Source organism: Neoarius graeffei, chromosome 12 (genome assembly GCF_027579695.1).
Source record: "Neoarius graeffei isolate fNeoGra1 chromosome 12, fNeoGra1.pri, whole genome shotgun sequence".
Classification (NCBI taxonomy): domain Eukaryota; kingdom Metazoa; phylum Chordata; class Actinopteri; order Siluriformes; family Ariidae; genus Neoarius; species Neoarius graeffei.
Window position 1 is genome coordinate 51815233 of NC_083580.1, and position 14359 is coordinate 51829591.

Genomic DNA, 14359 nt, shown 5'->3' on the forward strand with positions numbered 1-14359 from the left:
GGTGAAATCAGCGCTGGAAAGAAATTTGATCCCAAAAGGCTCTGGTTTGTTACCATCCATGTAAGTTAATCATTTTACCATTTTACTGTTATATCAGAGACACTCTCTTGATTAATACTCAGTAATCATTTATTTCCCTCAATACATTTTACTTTTATATTCAACGAACTAGGCTGAAACTGCTGGTTACATTCTATACTTTACTTTTCAAATAAGCAGAAAAGATACCACTTAGACATAAAGACTTCATTATTAAAATTTCACCAGTCACAGTAAAAATGCAATTATTTTGCTAATCGAGATCAGACAGGAAAATACAGAACATAAATTTATAATTTTATATAATTTTACTTTTCTCATTTTTTCTCATTGCTTGTTTATTTTTTTTCTGTCAATCCTTTTAATGATGCCTTCTGTTTTAATTTTTCTCCATCTTTTATGATTTTTATTAAAAGTATTAAATGCTAACTTTTTATTTTATTAGACTCTAAACTTTTTAGTTCATCTGTTTTTTTTCTTTCAATTTTTTATTCTTTCTTTTGATTTTTTTTATTTCAAAATCTTCTGTTCATATTCTTTGTTTGTGTTTTTCTTCTTTTCTCAAGAGTGACATTTTGAGTTTAAACATATTGGGATGAGATGTAGCTTTGTTTGTACACAATATCTTTTTATTCATTGATTATACAAATTTCTGCCCTCATCCAGTGTATACGTAATACTTGAAGCCTCCCCTGTGATGATTAACAGCCCTGATCATGGACACAGCATTTCCAGCATGCATTGGTTTACTTATAAATATAATGTTTATGAATGGCAAATGTTAGCATATGATGCATGAGTATGCTGTTAAAGCTTTACAAAGGCTAAAAGAATGCTTGAAATTTGTCTCAGTGCTGCTCGGTACAGATTATTATAACCATGTGTCAGTTGTGCAGCTGTGTCCTGTTGTCCCTGCAGCTTATCACATGCAGATAAAGCAGAATATAAAGAGCCCAGAAAAATAAGTCATGAATGACAGATAATTTTCTATACTGACAATACCATCCAAATAAAACTGAAACTCATTAATTAAAAATGCATGCAGAGTAGCACAGAGATAACTAAATCACAGAACAGAAATGTGTCCTGAGACAATGTCCCCAAAACGTATGGCAGCAATTACCATCCTGTCAGTGTGAGAGACTGGAGACTCCTTATCATGTGCTTTAACACTGCTGCTGACAGCAAAAATTAACTGAAGACCACAACACGAGTATAAAAAAAAAAGCACACTACATTTTTTGAGGCTGAGTTCTAACTAACTATTAGAGGTTTTATTGCACCAACAGGTCCTAACTAATGAATAAACCAGTGTGTGTGGTTCTGTTCTAGTAAAATACTGAGTGACAGGGAGGTATCATGAAGAGTTACTGCTGCCACCCCAAAGTTGATTATTTTTCTGTAACAGCCCACACTGAACTGTTTTTATTCCTCTTATACAACTGTTTACCAATGGTTCACACATTCTTTTTTATTTATTAAAGAATGACCTGTCATAAATTTTATCCAATTATAGTTGCATATAATGTTGTGGAATATCAAGTAAACAAGATTTAACATTTAGATTATACGACTATAAACAACCATTCACTCACCAGCCTCTCTTCATTTAGCTCTTGAAGCTAATCCGATAAAAAAACGTAGCTTGTCATGTTTCTGAGAAAACTACAAAGCATAAATTGCACTCTCCTGAAGGCTCTCCTGTGTCAAAGTTTTAAGTTACAGCTATACTGCTGACTGAACATGCTGACACTGGAGACTCCTTCCATAAATGTGAAAAATAAACATTTTCTTATAGAAAACATAGCAACGCACATTTGTAATCCACCTGTAAGTCCCTTGGAATTAGCTGTTACCAAATAAAAGTATAATAACAAATACAGTACATTAATATAAACGTGATTTGTAGCTTTACTATTGTCACAGCTTCTGTTGTGGAAAATTAATCAACACCTACTAGTGCATCTCAAACAATTAGAATATTGTGAAAAAGTTATTTTTTTTCATGATTTAATTCAAAAAGGAAAACTTTCATATATTCTATGTTCATTACATGTAAAGTTAAATATTTCAAGACTTTTTTTGTTTTAATTTTGATGATTATGGCTTAAAGCTCATGAAAATCATCAAAAATCTTTTACCATGAATTACTGCATCAATGCAGCATGGCATGGAGGTGATCAGCCTTTGGCATTGCTGAGATGTTATTGAAGCCCAGATTGCTTTAACAGTGGCTTTCAGCTCATCTGTATTTTTGGCTCGGGTGCTTCTCATCTTCCTCTTGACAATACCCCATGGATTCTCTATCAGGTTCAGGTCAGGTGAGTTGGCTGGCCAATCAAACACAGTAATATCATGGTCAGCAAACCATCTGGTAATAGTTTTGGCACTATGAGCACGTGCTAAGTCCTGCTAGAAAAGGAAATCAGCATTTCCATAAAGTTTGTCTGCAGAAGAAAGCATGAAGTGCTCTAAAATCTCCTGGTAGATGGCTGCATTGACACATGCCCCTTTTCCACCAAAGCAGTTCCAGGGCTGGTTCGGGGCCAGTGCTTAGCTTGGAACCAGGTTTTCTGTTTCCACTGACAAAGAACTGGCTCTTGGGCCAGAAAAACTGGTTCCAGGCTAGCACCAGCTCTTTGCTGGGCCAGAGGAAAGAACCGCTTACGTCGGGGGGGGGCGGAGTTGTTAAGACCAACAACAATAGCAAGACCGCGAAAGGTCGCCATTTTTAAGCGATGAGAAGCAGCAGTTGTACAAACACGAAGTCATCCATTATTGTTGTTGTTGCTGCTTCTTCTTCTCTGTGTTGTTGTTGCTTCAATGTTCGCGCCAAGGTTTATGCAAACGCAGCGACATAACTGACGTATACAGCGACGTAATGGCGTGGCTCCCCTTAGCACCCCGAGCTATGGAAAAGCAAACTGGTTCTCAGCTAGCTTGCAAGTTGAACGAGTTGTGAACCAGCACCAGCACTGGCCCCGAACCAGCCCTGGAACTGATTTGGTGAAAAAGGGGTAACAGTGGACCAACACCAGCAGACCACATGACACCCCAAGTTATCACAGAATGTAGAAACTTCACACTGGACTTCAAACACCTTGGATTCTGTGTCTCTCCACTCTTTCTCTAGGACCTTGATTTCCAAATGAAATGCAAAATTTGCTTTCATCTGAAAAGAGGACTTTGGACCACTGAGCAGCAGTTCAGTTCTTTCTCTCCTTAGTCCAGGTAAGATGCTTCTGACATTGTTGCTGGTTCAAAAATGGCTTGATATTAGAGACATGACAGTTGTAGACCCTTTTCTGAAGACATCTGTGCATGGTGGCTCTTGATGCACCGACAGCAGCCTCAGTCCACTCTTTGTGAAGCTCTCCCAAGTACTTGAATCGACTTTGATTGACAATCCTCCTTGAAAAAAGGCTGCGGTCATCCTTATTGCTTGTGCACATTTTCGAGCCAGCCTTTTCAGCAATGACTTTCTGTGGCTTAGCCTCCTTGTGGAGGGTGTCGATGATCGTCTTCTGAACAACTGTCAAGTCAGCAGTCTTCCCCATGGTTGTGGTTGCGTGTACTGAACTAGACCGAGAGATACACTGTGTTTATACTGTTTTACTCAAACATGAAAATAAATATTCTAATATCTTGAGATTTAAAAAAAAAAATTGCACTGTAGGCCATAATTATCAAAATTAAAATAGAAAAATGCTTGAAACATTTTAGTTTGTGCAAAGAGTATGGAATAGATAACATTTTCACTTACTTAAATAACAGATGGAAAATATTGAACATTTTCACAATATTCAAATTTTTGAGATGCACTAGTGTGTGTGTGTGTGTGTGTGTGTGTGTGTATATATATAAAATGCGCGCGCACACACACACACACACACACACACACACACACACACACACACACACAGTGGTGCTTGAAAAAGTTTGTGAACCCTTTAGGATTTTCTATATTTCTGCATAAATATAACCTAAAACAGAGGTGGGCAAACTACGGCCCGTGGGCCACATCCGGCCCGTTGGTGTTTTTAATCTGGCCCGCGGAAGACAATCATATAAACACGATTGAGCAGATCTATAAACTATAAGCGTCAGTGTTATCATGTAGACAGGTGTTCTAGAGATCCGTCTTTCCAGTCAGTCGTATTCACGCGAGATTACATTTGCAGAGTGGTGCAGCGCGTGCCATGGAAGTCATTCTGGCGCCCGTGCCACTGGTGATCTCGAGAACACAGGATAAAACTTTACAATGAGTGGTCCTAAAAAAAGAAAAGTGGACAGTGAGTGCAGGGTGTTCAATAAAGAATGGACAACTAACTATTTTTTTTGCTGAAGTCCAATCAAAGGCTGTATGCCTTATTTGCAAAGAAACCGTTGCAGTTTTAAAGGAATATAACATCAAACGGCACTTTTCCTCCAAGCATGCTAATTATGCTAACAACCAGTCAGCGCAAGCACGGACGAATACAGCTCAGCGGTTGCTGAGTGAATGTGAGTATTAACACTTTCTCTTTTTAAAACTATGTTGGAGCTGTAATAAGATGGTAGTCACATGTTTACAGAAATAATAATATAAAAAGTATAACTCTTAGTAATTTTGGTTGTCGTGGGTGGCTGCTGTAGTGCTGGTGTTTGTTTTTAAGTACCGTGTGCTTTTGGGTGTCTGCTCCGCCCCTCATTTATGTCCCTGTCTGCTATTATAGGTGTATTATGAGCAGCTGACCTTGCTTCTGCTTATATCTGTTCCTGGACTTTTGCCTGTGGAGGTTATTCTGATCTATGAGTGGCCTTTTGGAATATGAAAACCTGTTTGGAACCTGTGTTTTGATTCTTTGAGGACTGGAAATATTTCAGTGAGTGACTTTGAACCTGAAAACCAGTTTGGAGTTTTTTGCTTTCTTGAGCTGTTTTGTCTGATTTTGTGGGCTGGATGGATCCAGTGCCAAACCACTGAACTGCAAACATGTTGGCATGGTGTGGTACCCAAACTGTTGAACTGCAAACATTTTGGAATGGTGTGGTACCTCTCCTACTAATGGTGGTTGGTTGTACTGGCAGGCTGGAAGTGGATGGTTAAAAAAAAAAACACTCAGGTGTAAATCTACGAGTTCAGTGAAATGTACAAAAATGATATGTCCTGATATGTAATTTAGTTCAATTTAATGATATGCAATTTAGTTGTATGTATAAAATGATACAAATATACAAATACACTGGCATCCTACTCATCCTGGCAGCTCAAAGATGTAATTTAAGAATTAAGTGTGCTACTTTTCTTACTGTCACGTGTGTGTGTGTGTGTGTGTGTGTGTGTGTGTGTGTGTGTGTGTGTGTGTGTGTGTGTGTGTGTGTGTAACTTTTTTGGATGGATCCAGTGCCAATCTATTGAACTGCAAGCATTTTTCTGCTCTGCCTTTGTTGACTGAGAACTAAAATAAATGTCAATCTGATCTGCATTTGGGTCTCTGTCAGTGAAGGCCTTACAATAACACTAAAGCTTTTCCGGTTTATGTTCGATATGTATGAATTTGGTGTTGGCCCGGCCCGCCTGGCAAATTTCAAAAGTCAATGTGGCCCCTGAGCCAAAAAGTTTGCCCACCCCTGACCTAAAACATCATCAGATTTTCACACAAGTCCTAAAAGTAGATAAAGAGAACCCAGTTAAACAAATAAGACAAAAATATTATACTTGGTCCTTTATTTATTGAGGAAAATGATCCACTATTACATATCTGTGAGTGGCAAAAGTATGTGAACCTTTGCTTTCAGTATCTGGTGTGACCCCCTTGTGCAGCAATAACTGCAACTAAACATTTCCGGTAACTGTTGATCAGTCCTGCACACCGGCTTGGAGGAATTTTAGCCCATTCCTCCATAAAGAACAGCTTCAACTCGAGGATGTTGGTGGGTTTCCTCACATGAACTGCTTGCTTGAAGTCCTTCCACGGCATTTCAACTGGATTAAGGTCAGGACTTTGACTTGGCCATTCCAAAACATTAACTTTATTCTTCTTTAACCATTCTTTGATAGAACAACTTATGTGTGTAGGGTCGTTGTCTTGCTGCATGACCCACCTTCTCTTGAGATTCAGTTCAAGTGTCCTGACATTTTCCTTTAGAATTCACTGGTATAATTCAGAATTCATTGTTCCATCAATGATGGCAAGCCACCCTGGCCCAGATGCAGCAAAACAGGCCCAACCCTTGATACTACCACCACCATGTTTCACAGATGGGATAAGGCTTCTTACGCTGGAATGCAGTGTTTTCCTTTCTCCAAACATAACACTTCTCATTTAAACCAAAAAGTTCTATTTTGGTCTCATCCGTCCACAAAACATTTTTCCAATAGCCTTCTGGCTCATCCACGTGATCTTTAGCTAACTACAGACAAGCAGCAATGTTCTTTTTGAAAAGTAGTGGCTTTCTCCTTGCAGCCCTGACATGCAAGCCATTGTTGTTCAGTGTTTTCCTGATGATGCACTCATAAACATTAACATTAGCCAATGTGAGAGAGGCCTTCAGTTCAGGCCCGTCGCCATGGGCGGGCCTTAGGGGGCCGTGCCCGCCCTGAGACTCATGTGGGCCCGCCCTGCTGGAACCCAGAGCAGAGACTTTTTTCATAGGAGACAGGTCACTGAAGAAATCGTCCACAGAAATGAATGGGGACAGTTCGTAACGGCAGCAAACATTCTAATCAACCATCTCTGATGGCAGTACGGGTCTGCAAATATCCCGCCTGTTCCGCTGCCAACAACTAATCATATGTCGATCTGAACCAACAGCTTTCCAATCATCTTGCAGCTTCATGCTCCGCTGTCCCTCTCCTGCCGTTATAGAAGTACTGCGCCTGCGCAGTGTCAAAATAATCCACGAGAAAAGTGGATTTTAAAGCTTTTTCGGAGTCATGAGAACCAACCTAACACAAGTATAATCAACTTTTCATGACGATTTCAATCATATGCTCTTCGCGACCGTTAGTTTTCACAGAGTCCAGTATTGATATCTTCCCATTCATTTTCAGAGGGTCTGGTCTCACTAATCCAAAAAAAGATGCCTGAAAGTGGCCGGCGAGTGACAGCACTTGGCCTGATAGGAGCCCGTCACAGCTTCTTTGTTTTTTTCCCCCCCCTCAAAAAAAAAAAACGTAAACTACAAGTCAGGGACGCAGGAACTAGGGGTGCTGAGGGTGCTGCAGCACTCCCCTCCTGGACAACAGACGCAACTACAACATTGGCGTTGTAAATTCAGGCATACGTTTTTCTTTTATTCTAAAATAAAAACAAAATGAAAAAACATTTTTTTTCTCATTTTTACATGCTTATAAGTAGTTTTAAATGTAATTTAAAAATTTGGTTTGAGGTGAGTGATAAACGTTTAGACCTCAACCAGACCGGAAAGAACAGTGGCGTAGAACAGTGCACTGGTGGCGGGAGAGTTCGTTTAGCTAGTGGTGTGTGTCAATGTAGCAGCAATGAGCCAGAAAAGGATTTCTGATTTCTTTAAAGATGGAGGGGGCCAAAAAGCCAAAGAGAAAAAGTCTTATGACGGAGGGCCCTACTCCACTTGCACCAAGATATCTTGGATACAGTGGACATCCATGCCCTTATGAGGGAGTTCATCAGCGCCACGCCAGAGCGCAAGACAACCTTTGGAATTATTCCATCTGGTAAGCAATGCTTTTAATTAAGGTTGCTTTGGTTAAATTGTTCTCAGCTGGTTGGGTGGTTTTGCTGCTTGATTAATTATTTTTCTAGTTTCCTCTATGTTATCAGGCTATTTTATTTCAGAATAGTAGACCTAATTGGTTCTGTGTATTTCTTTTTTTCATTATTACTTTGCTGTAGTTCATTGAATGGACGCAAGAGGAGAATCAGCGCGGCTGCCTCCGCTGCGTGTGTGAGAGCGGGAGAACACGAACGCGAGTGTGGACTATGAACGATGTCAAAATGCGGCCGTAAATAATTTAATAGGCCCTCTCTTCTTTTAGTATGGTTAATCTTATTAAGGTTATGGTTATCTTGTTTTTGTCACCTAAAAATGTACGCCTACGAGTACGACCTATCATAGTTTGGATGTTTGATACCATGGACAGCTACGCGGCGCGCTCTGGCTGAGAACGCACTTTGTATTTTTCATCTTTTGTCTAAAAAAATAAATGCACTTATTATTGAATACATGTGAGTGTCTCAGTAAATGTAAGATTATAGCTCTGGCCTGGCTTTTAGTAGCCTACTGTAAGAAATAATACTGAGAATATAGCCTTTGGGCTATATTTGGTGCATCATCTGATGACATAGCCTACAGCACCCTGCACTTCAGATGAGTTCCTGCGTCCCTGCTACAAGTCAAAGTTTTTCAGTATAACAATAATAAAGAAAAATGTGCTCAATTTAAAATGTATTGAAACTATTCGAAATCGGCTGATCTGTGGGATACTTCTGTACATCTTCAACCTGAGCCTCAGTCTAGAGAGAGTTCCACTTCTGCGGAAAACATCATGTGTGGTTCCAGTTCCCAAGACTGCGCACCCCAGGGAGCTCAACCACTTTAGGCCAGTAGCTTTAACATCTCACCTGATGAAGATCATGGAGAAGATTGTTCTCTCCCACCTCCAACACCTGGTGAACAGCGAGATGGACCCCCTGCAGTTTGCATACCGACCGGGCATTGGTGTAGACGATGCTGTCATCTACCTGCTACACCAGTCACTTTTACACCTGGAAGGCACTGGGAGCACTGTGAGAGTCATGTTCTTTGACTTCTCCAGTGCTTTCAACACAATCCAGCCATCACTGCTTAGGGGTAAGCTGGAGGGAGCTGGTGTCAACTGCCACCTGGCTGCATGGATCATCGACTACCTCATTAACAGGCCGCAGTATGTGAGGCTCCGCAACTGTGTGTCTGATGTGGTAGTCTGGAGCACGGGGGCTCCACAGGGTACAGTGCTCTCTCCTTTCCTCCTTACACTTTACACATCTGACTTCAGCTACAACACGGGCAGCTGCCACCTCCAGAAGTTCTCGGATGATACAGCCATCGTTGGACGTGTGTCAGAGGGGGATGATCTGGAGTACAAAGAGGTCATCAACAACTTTGTCACCTGGTGCGAACTGAACCACCTGCGCATTAACGCCAGCAAGACAAAGGAGGTAGTGATCAATTTCAGAAGGACGGCTCCTCAAATTGCACCAGTGAACATCCAGGGTTTGGACATTGAGATCGTGGAGGAGTACAAATACCTGGGTGTTCACCTCAACAACAAACTGGACTGGACAAACAACACAGATGTCCTGTACAAGAAGGGCCAAAGTCGTCTCCACCTGTTGAGAAGACTGAGGTCTTTTGGTGTGTGCAGGACACTGCTTAGGACTTTTTATGAATCTGTGGTGGCATCAGCGATTTTCTACACTGTGGTCTGCTGGGACTGTGGAAGTTCAGAGAGGGACAGGAAGAAACTTAATAAACTGGTCAGAAGGGCTGGCTCAGTCTTGGACTGTTCTCTGGACTCCATTGAGGAGGTGGGTGAGAGGAGGATGTTAACCAAGCTGACATCAATCACGGATAACCCCTCTCACCCCCTACATGAGGCTGTGGGGGCTTTAAGCAGCTCTTTTAGTAGTAGACTGCTGCACCCACGGTGTAAGAAGGAGAGATACTGCAGGTCATTCATACCTACTGCTGTCAGACTGTATAACACCCACAACTTGTAATGTAGCACCAATAACCTGTTTGTCGGTTTTATTTGCACTACTTCACCACTACTACCTCTACTTCATCGATGCAATTATTATGTGCAATAATATAGGTCTTAAATTATTTTTACATACTTATATATATATATATATATATATATATATATATATATATAAAACTTTACTGAACCCACATCAGGGAAATTCACGTGTTACAGTAGCAAGAAAAATGTCATACAGATAACAAATAAAAAACTGAAATAAAAATTAGACAAACGAAAGATTAAATACAGAGGGCTATCTGCATTATCTACCGTGAAAAAGTATAGAAATATTGCCTTATTGAGAGGCTCGGAAAAAAATTGCACATTACAGGTAGACTCTGATAATGTGCAGAGTCTACCTGTAATGTGCAATTTTTTTCCGAGCCTCTCAATAAGGCAATATTTCTGTACTTTTTCACGGTAGATAATGCAAATAGCCCTCTGTATTTAATCTTTCGTTTGTCTAATTTTTATTTCAGTTTTTTATTTGTTGTTATCTGTATGACATTTTTCTTGCTACTGTAACACGTGAATTTCCCTGATGTGGGTTCAATAAAATGAATCTAATCTAATCTAATCTAATCTAATCTAATCTAATCTAATCTAATCTAATCTAAAATGAACTCATCAGGTGACATTGGGCATACCTAACAACCTGTGCCCCCCCGTCTGTCCCTCTGAGTTAAATGTCAATCCTGAGATCGAGATGCTTACCTCTTCTGCTCCTCAGACCTGCCTGATCCATCCTGATGCCCTACATCACATTGTTCCTGTGGAGGATGGTCCCATATGGACAGTCGAAAGTCGCACTTGGAAGATGGCTCTGGACACTTACAGTAATGTTTTTATCACTGAGGACTACAGTTGACTTGCTAACTTTAGGACTGCAGTTGTCATGAACAGTTTTGCACTCAAGTTTCCATAAGTGAACAGTTTATAACTTCAACAAAACAGACTTCATGTTAAAACTATAATGAATTTACTGGTTTCACAGTTATACTTTGTGACTATATAGGACACTGTTATAGAAGCAAGTTATTTATAATCACATTTGTTCTCACCCAAATGAGGATGGGTTCCCTTTTGAGTCTGGTTCCTCTCGAGGTTTCTTCCTCATGTTGTCTGAGGGAGTTTTTCTTTGCCACCATTGCCATAGGCTTGCTCATTGGGGATAGATTAGGGATAAAATTAGCTCATGTTTAAAGTCTTTAAATTTCTGTAAAGCTGCTTTGCGGCAATGTCTATTGTTAAAAGCACTATAAAAATAAACTTGACAGCAGTTTGAAAAGATATTGTTGGTTGGCTTCTTTGTTGGTGGCTGTTGATGGGGAGAGCTGGCTGGTGGGTTGGAACTGGCAAGAGACCAAATTAGGAAACAACAAGAACAAGAAGCTTTACTTATCACACATACACTTAAGCACAAACTTAAGCATACAGTGAAATTCATTCTCTGCATTTAACCCACCTGAAATACTGAACCCAAACATGCACACACACAAGTGAGCAATTAGCACACACCCATATCCAGAGCAGTGGGCTACAGCATCTGGGGAGCAGTTGGGGGTTAGGTGCCTTGCTCAAGGGCACTTCAGCCCAACCTATAAGACATGGCTGCCCCATGTTAACCTAACTGCATGTCTTTTGACTGTGGGAAAAACCGGAGCACCCGGAGGAAACCCAAGCAGACATGGGGTGAACATGCAAACTCCACACAGAAAGGCCCCTGCCAGCCGCTGGGCTCGAACCCAGAACCTTCTTGCTGTGAGGCAACAGTGCTAACCACTACATCAACTAAAGGTGCAACTAAAATCAGTTTTCTAGCATTTTAATGACAAAAGTAAATTTTGATTATTTAAAAAAATAAGAATAAATGAGCCCTGTGATGACCTGGCGACTTGTCCAGGGTGTACCCCGCCTTTCGTCCATAGTCAGCTGGGATAGGCTCCAGCTTGCCTGTGACCCTGTAGAACAGGATAAAGCAGCTAGAGATAATGAGATGAGATGAGAAGAATAAATGATTAAATAATTGCCATGTTGATGGTAAAATTTACTCAACAGCTTGATCAGAAGTTATTTATCTTTTTATTCATCACCTAAACAGCTGATGAAATTTCTGGTACCTTCCCATTATAAAAAAAAAAAAAACCATGAAAAATGTGATTTTTGTCATATTTTTTAATCTGCCAGTTGTATTTTATGCAAAAGTCAAACATGGTTCCATTTTTTCAATTACCCATTGCATCAGAATGACATTTTGTGACCTTTCTGGGTGAAATTCAGTGGGGATGGGTGTAACAGAGTTAGAAATAACCTCTTATGAATTTTTGCAAAAAAGATGTGCTTCTTACGTTTCTATAGTTCTAAAGCCACCTGGTGGGTTACAACTGCAACTGCATAGCTAGTGTTTCTCTTGGCACACCGTACTTGCCCCAGCAAAGAAAAATGCTTCCTTGCTGGAGGTAGGTACATCGTAATAACGCTGTAACCTATATTTGTATTTTTAACGTTCTATGGTTATGCATACTGTAGTCTATGAGTTGTATTTTCATTATGAGTATTACTATTAGGTAATTATGAAGTTACAGACAGTTACAGTACATGTAAAAATAGTAACTTTATTTTCAAGTAGTTACCACATGTCGAACAAACTACTGCTAATCAACTAGCCATACTATTGCTTGGCTTACTCATGGTCATATCGTTTTTCAGTAATAATTTTAGACAATAACTTTTTTCTTTTTTTACTCTTCACTGTAGAGATTTGAATGCATATGCAGTTGCACAACACTGATGTTTGCATGTTGCTGATTTTGTACCAGGTAGGCTACATTTCACATGGGTTTTGTATTGTATGAAAACCTCCTATCGGAGTTAACGCCATCTTAGCACGTTCTTTGTGAAATGGAGACATTCTGTCTGCGCAGGTTAACCGCATTTCGTGTCCTATATCACCCACTGCGAGTGTACAATTGTCAACAGAATGAATGTGGATTTAATTTCTCTATTCTCAGTGTAACTAAAGTAATGTTGATGTGGAGTTTTGTATTACGGCAAATTGTGCTGGACATAAAATGTTGTTTAATTCGCTGTCTATGAATGGAATGTGAAGATACGAGTAGAATGCTTTGCTACCTAATGATAGAATGTTATTTTAGAACATTTGATCGTTTGCAGTCTCCTTTACAGATCATACATACAAGAAATATAACCACTATATGATCACATACTAGACTGTATAGGATAATTTACACATTTATAAAGTGAAAGTATACAGTGCCTTGCAAAAGTATTCATACCCCTTGAACTTTTTCACATTTTTCCACCTTACAACCACGAACTTAAAAGTTTTTTATTGAGATTTTATGTGATAGACCAACACAGAGTAGCACATAATTGTGAAGTGAAACAAAAATGATAAATGGTCTTCAAAATTGTAAACAAATAAAAATCTGAAAAATGTGATGTGCATTAGTATTCAGCCCCCTGTACTCTGATACCTCTAAATACAATCCAGTGCAATCAATTGCCTTCAGAAGTCATCTAATTAGTTAATAGAGTCCTACTGTGTGTAATTTACTCTCAGCATAATTGTTCTGTGAAGGCCTCAGTGGTTTGTTAGAGAACACTGAAGAACAAACAGCATCATGAAGACCAAAGAACTCACCATACAGGTCAGGGATAAAGTTTTGGAGAAGTTTAAAGCAGGGTTAGGTTATAAAAAAATATCCCAAGCTCTGAACATCTCAAGAAGCACTGTTCAATCCATCATTCAAAAATGGAAAAAGTATGGCACAACTGCAAACCTACCAAGACATGGCCATCCACCTAAACTGACAGAGCGAGCAAGGAGAGCACTGGTCAGAGAAGCAGCCAAGAGGCCCATGATCACGCTGGAGGAGCTGCAGAAATCCACAGCTCAGGTGAGAGAATCTGTGCACAGGACAACTATAAATCGTACACTCCACAAATCTGGCCTTTTTGGAAGAGTGGCTAGAAGAAAGCCATTGTTGAAAGACAGGCATAAGAAGCCATGTAGGGGTCACAGCAAACATGTGGAAGAAGGTGCTTTGGTCAGATGAGACCAAAGTTGAACTTTTTGGCCTAAATGCAAAGCGCTACGTGTGGCGGAAAACTAACACTGCTCACCACCCTGCACACACCATCCCCACTGTGAAACATGGTGGTGGCAGCATCACGCTATGGGGATGCTTTTCTTCAGCAGGGACAGGGAAGCTGGTCAGAGTTTATGGGAAGATGGATGGAGCTAAATACAGGGCAATCCTGGAAAAAAAAACTGTTGGAGGCTGCAAAAGACTTGAGACTGGGAAGGAGATTCACCTTCCAGCAGGACAATGACCCTAAACATACAGCCAGAGCTACAATGGAATGGCTTAGATCAAAGAATATTCATGTGTTAGAATGGCCCAGTCAAAGTCCAGACCTAAATCCCATTGAGCATCTGTGGCAAGACTTGAAAATTGCTGTTCACAGACGCTCCCCATCCAATCTGGCTGAGCTTGAGCTATTTTGCAAAGAAGAATGGGCAAAAATTTCAGTGTCTAGATGTGC

General features: G+C 40.2%; 1 protein-coding gene across 1 annotated transcript in view; it reads right to left on the minus strand.

The window, feature by feature from the left end:
• The window catches only part of si:dkey-112m2.1 (transmembrane protein 132D), a 424830-nt gene that overhangs the window by 286942 nt on the left and 123529 nt on the right, over positions 1 to 14359 (minus strand). The gene's annotated exons all lie outside the window — the stretch shown is intronic.